Source organism: Acinonyx jubatus, chromosome B1 (assembly GCF_027475565.1).
Source record: "Acinonyx jubatus isolate Ajub_Pintada_27869175 chromosome B1, VMU_Ajub_asm_v1.0, whole genome shotgun sequence".
In the NCBI taxonomy this organism is placed as follows: Eukaryota; Metazoa; Chordata; class Mammalia; order Carnivora; family Felidae; genus Acinonyx; species Acinonyx jubatus.
Genome location: NC_069382.1, coordinates 154,082,825 through 154,088,824, shown reverse-complemented (window position 1 = coordinate 154,088,824; position 6,000 = coordinate 154,082,825). Strand labels below are relative to the sequence as shown.

Genomic DNA, 6,000 nt, shown 5'->3' with positions numbered 1-6,000 from the left:
GATGTGTAATAAGGCATTGTGCTTCTAATCTTGGAGATTTGTGGGTAATGAGGAGATAAAAACAAATAAAATAACTGGAAGCAGTTTGCTTAATATAAATGCAATAAAGAAGTAATCTGAACCCTGAGCATTGGCTAGCATGGGGCAAGCCTAACTAGATTTTCTAAGTTATAGATCAGTCAACCTTGACCACTGAATTAGTAAGTAAGTGGACACCAGTGGATGGAAAGAGCTGTTGATTAGTGCCTTGCTGTTTCATTTCTCTTAGAAGTAGTTAGTTCTTCTTAGTGAATTATGAGCTGAAAGTAATCCACAATGTAAAATAATATAGAAACTTGAGCTGTCCTAGAGACATAGCAATGTCATCATGAAAGCCAAGGATGTAGATGGGTAGCCATGGGCTGGTCTAAAATGGAATGTCTGATTATAACTGATGTTCTAGCTTCTGTGACACAAGTCACAACACAATAGACAAAAGATGAAATTCTAGTGCTTTCAAGCTCTCCTGGGCAGGATGGCTTTTCTTGAGAAGGAAAACATTATAGCTCCAGGTAATTGTCACACACCATTTCACCATTTACAATGGTATGCACTAAAGTTTACACTTGAGGGAATTTCAAACATTCAGAAGATTAAGACTCATAAAGGAGGACACCACTATTTTATTTTTTTAATTAAAAAAATTTTTAATGTTTATTTATTTTTGAGAGAGGGAGAGAGACGGAGCGTGAGCAGAGGGCGGGGGTGCAGAGAGAGAGGGAGACACAGAATCAGGAGCAGACTCCAGGGTCTGAGCTATCAGGGCCTGACATGGGGCTCGAACCCACAAGCTGTGAGATCATGACGCGAGTCAAAGTCAGATGCTTAACTGACTGAGCCACCCAGGCGCCCCAGGACACCACTATTTTAATCAATACATTATTCAAAAGGAGTTCACAGGTCAGTAGAATTTCTCTTTTCTTTCTCTTTTTAGCCTCATCTTTTCTGCTTCCCATGGTGACTACTCATAATTCCCAAATTAATCATTTTGTTTTTATTAGCTACTTCCATTTAATTTCATAATCATTTGCATTGTACATAACATGAATTTGTCCAGTTCAGCTGCTGAGGCAAAGCTGGTAGGAGGAATATAAAAATGGCTTTGGATCTAGAAATTTTAGGCTTTTCTGCCTATACCACTTACGTATCTGGATTTTGAGACTGAACAAAGCTTTTCCCTGCAAGATTTTGGTGGGGAGACCTTAATCTTAAACCCTATTTCTTGGTTCCTTCCTTTGCTTTCAGTAATGCTAAAATGAGGGCCAAGTAATGTAACCTTTACAATATTGATTTCCTTCACAAGACCCAAAGCCCGTATAGAAGGTTATGCAGTCAGCTGTTAGCTGGAAGTTCTCTGAAGGAAAAAATAAATAAATAAACAAAACAGAGCTAGTAAAAGCCACCAGAGACCCTTCCAAAGAACTTTAAGAATGCTTCACAACAACTCCAAGGAAGAGAACTGCATAGTATTTTATGGTTAAACAGTGCAAACACAAGACAGGATTAGTGATAGTGTGCTAAACTTGGGATAAATTAAAATGAATAACATATCTAAAGGGCAATTATTACAACCATTTATTGAATATTTTCTTCATGGTTATACCAAGGAAAAATGTTAGTTGTTCACATCATTATTTAACTGATTCACTTAAAAAAAATGTAGGCTGTCAAATTGCCACATTAAAATGCCAAGGTGTTTTCATCATGGTCAATAACATGACGTTCACAAAGAAATGTTCTGTTTTTCTTTTATTTATAGACTTTTGATCATAGAAATAGCATTTTCCACTGTAAGTTATATGTAATTTATTTGACACAATGTCTGTGTCTGTTACATTGGCAATGTGATACTATTAAACCAAAGGATTAAAAGAAAAAAAACTTTGTAAATGAGAATATGATGTAAGTTTCCTATAATATCCCAATTTCCCTGTGTTCTGGCTTTCTTATTCATACAATAGCTTTGGTCCATCCACTTTTTTAAATGTCAGTGGTAGGACAAATTCCATCCATAGGTGTTGTTCTGGAAAACCTGGGTTCTCTCTTCTCTAAATCTCAAACTGATACTTTGAAGTCAAAATGAGCCGCTCTGAAGGCTAATGTGTTTGCCATACATATGGGATAAAAAATTCTGTTATATTTTGCTTTAGTAGATACTGTTTTGAACCATGACAAAGATTATTGTGAAATTTGAATTGTCTTTCCTTGTGGGATCTCTCAGCTCCCATAGTTCTTCATGGCTACAGGCTCAGTCTCAATTACATAATTCCAACTCACTTTAATCCAAAAAAAAAGAAATACATCATTGTATTCTAATCTTACTTTCATTTATAAATATTGTCCAAATAGTAATGAACATGGCAGTCCTGTATGACATACGATAAGTGTATTTTATTATTAATTTTCTAAATTGTAAAATGAAGACATATATGTATAACTTTTATAATATATTGGTTATTAAAATTACTACATGTTGATATTAGAAAATTTGGCAAAAGTGACATAAATTAAAAAATTAAGGGGCACCTGTGTGGCTCAGTCGGTTAAGCATCAACTTCGGCTCAGGTCATGATCTCACTGTTCATGAGCTCGAGCCCCACGTCAGGCTCTGTGCTGACAGCTCAGAGCCTGGAGCCTATTTCAGATTCTGTGTCTTCCTCTCTCTCTGACCCTCCCCCGTTCATGCTCTGTCTCTCTCTGTCTCAAAAATAAATAAATGTTAAAAAAAATTTTTTTAAAAATTAAAATTTCTCACTTCTATATTTAGAAGTAACTACCATTTACCATTTGTGCTGGTCAATAATGGATGCCATCACAAAATGCCACAAGGTGGGTGGGTTAAACAGGAATTTATGTCTCACAGCTGTAGAGCCTTGAAATCTAAGGTTATAGTGTTAGAGTTCCTTCTGAGATCTGTGAGGGGGAAATCTATTCCCTCCTTATCTTAGCTTCAAGTGGTTTGCTGGCAATCTTTGCTATTTGCTGGCTTCTGTTGCATCATCCTTACTTAATACTTTCATCCTCACAGGACATTCTACCTATTTGCATGTCTGGCTCTAAATTTCTCCTTTTTTTTTTTATTTTTTTAAATGTTTTATTTATTTTTGACAGAGAGGGAGAGAGAGACAGAGCATGAGCGGGGGAGGGGCAGAGAGAGAGGGAGACATGGAATTGAAGCAGGCTCCCGGCTCTGAGCTGTCAGCCCAGAGCCTGACGCGGGGCTTGAACTCGTGAACCACGAGATCTTGACCTCAGCTGAAGTCAGACGCTCAACTGACTGAGCCACCCAGGCGCCCCTCTAAATTTCTCCTTTTAATATGAACAACAGCCATATTGGATTAGGGGTCCACCCTACTCCACTGTGACCTCATTTTAACCAATTATATCTACAATCACTCTATTTCCAACTAAGGTCCCATTTTGAGGTTCTAGGTGTTAAGACATCAGCATATGAATTTGGGAGGGGGCACCATTCAACCCATAACACCATCTCATTATGTATATTTTGCATTTCCTATGCTTATGTAGTAATAATTATCATAATTTACTAAGTCCAGACTCTGTACCAGTGACTACATAAACCAATTCAATAATTTATTAAATTTTATTTGAGAAGGTATCAAAGAAATCACACCACTGTCACCATTCTACTATAGAGTAATACTTAGGCATAGAGAAAAGAAGTAATTTTCCCAGTGTCACATAACCAAGTATAAATCTAGGCTACCTGAACCCTGACTGTAGAAGATTCGTGTTGTACGTTGTTTTATAACCTGAATCTTAAAAGTCTCTTTGGTGCTATATAGGCCATTTGTCATGTAAACATCCTGGACTTAGTATATGACAGAAGACTGAAATGGGTTCATATTAAGAAATCACCGCATCCAGAACTATCTGACAAAACCACCAAACACTTGATGCTTTTCTCCATGATTTGTATTTATAACTTTGGACTGTCAGATACTGCATCCACAAGTTCCTAGTTGTGTCCGTTTGGGAAAAAAAATAAACCCTCTAGTAATAATGATATAATTGCTTTGCTTTGGTGTAAAATTTCAAATAAATATCAAGATATTTACGGTAAAAGGTAAGTTTTCTACCATACCATTTCCCATTTGTCAGCACCATATCCAGGACCACTGGATAAATTTCAAATGATACAATTTTTTTTTAGAATAATAAATATAATTAAAGAATCTAAAATAACATTTAAGTGTTCTACTATTGAACTATATGAACTATTATTAACACTATTTTTTCATTTTATAAATGATGAAAATTGGGCACAGAATATATAAGTCCTTTGTTTCAAATCATCCACGTGTTCGGGACCAGGTCTGGGACTTGAAGCCATATTGCCCCCACTTGAGAGCCAGAGCTCTTGTTCTTAATTACTTTATGTGATAATAATGTGCTATAATGTATTTAATGAAACTCTTTGCCCATCCTTCAGTCATTTGAATACCAATTAACTGTATCCTATATATGCAATAGCCATTATGCCCTGCTCTCCTTCATGAACACAAAACTAATCCAGAGAAATATAATATTATTTAAGGGGCTAATAGTTCTTCACATTTTTTAGTTCATTAACAGCACAGGATTCAAATTTATTCAGTAAATGGAAATATAGTATTCATTCTCCATAGATAACTGAATATTATAATCTTATAACCTTATAATACTTGTAAGTGATCAAACCAATATGTTGTTTCAGAAATATACTAATATTTATGCACATTTTTCTTCTAAATGCAAAAAACAAATACAGAGTTAGAATTTAAGATGTGTGTATAATTAAATTAAGAGTGGAAATACAAATGAAGTTTTGACTTTAAGCAGGGCCATGAAATGTAATAGTTCTAGAAAGTGAAAAGACTTCCAGACCTGTAATAATTTTCCTCCTTACCAGTTTCAGAACTTAAAGAAGGACATGTTAGAATATGGCCTTTTGTTAGCAATGGAATTTTGTTTTTTCCCCCTAATATCAAAGTTTAATTCAATTGAATGCCTTGCCTTAATTATTTTCCTTTATAAGATAATTAAATTTTATAAAATATCAATAGAGGTCACAAGCTCAAATACTCCTAATTTGAGAAAACAAAACCTGAGGCAGGCCACCTTCTTCATATCTTTTATCACTTTAAAAAAATTTTTTTAACATTTTTTTTTTTTGAGAGAGAGAGAGAGAGAGACAGAGCATGAACAGAGGAGGGGCAGAGACAGAGGGAGAAACAGAATCCGAAGCAGGTTCCAGGCTCCATTCTGTCAGCATGGAGCCTGACATAGGGCTTGACCTCACAATCTGTGAGATCATGGCATGAGCAGAAGTTGGATGTTCAACCAACTGAGCCACCCAGGCACCCCTATTTTGTCACTTTTTACCGAGATGTATTTAGTAGAATATTTCTATATCATAAGAAAACAGCAGGGAAAACATATTACATAATGCAGGTTACCATTAGCCTTGGCTATCAGAGCCACACTAATGGGAGGGAGGGATTGTGGAAATTGGAAAGTCCATGGCCTTGTGTAAATTAGGCACACACTAACCATCTCCTGTTGTTGATTCTGGGCCTAGTGCTGCCAGTGTGTCTGACATTTCAAGATAATCTGGAAGACCATATTTTATATGAATTCTCCCAATTTTTAAGTGTTGGCTAAAAACAGTTATGTGCCAAACAAAATAAATCTACAGGCTAAATCTGTTCTTTAAATCGCCAGCATGCAACTTCTGAAATATTGGCTTTGGTTTCCTACAGTCTGTCAGCTGTTTTTCGGAACAGAGAAGAAAAGTTTGAAATAGCATCAATCAAAATCCTATTTGTGATTCAGTTGTCAAAACTAGTCATTTACTTGTTTAATCTTAGATATTGATCAAAGGGCACAAACTTGAAGTTAGAAGATGAATAAGTTCTGGGGATCTAATGCACAGCATTGTAACAACATTATGTACTTGAA

At 35.7% G+C, this 6,000-nt stretch overlaps 1 long non-coding RNA gene across 1 annotated transcript in view; it reads left to right on the top strand.

The window, feature by feature from the left end:
• Positions 1–472: 472 nt before the first annotated feature.
• LOC113598799 (uncharacterized) overlaps positions 473–6,000 on the top strand; it is a 61,409-nt gene continuing 55,881 nt past the window's right edge. Inside the window, exon 1 of the long non-coding RNA XR_008296308.1 lies at positions 473–551. This is a non-coding gene — a long non-coding RNA (uncharacterized LOC113598799). The remainder of the gene's footprint in view (positions 552–6,000) is intronic.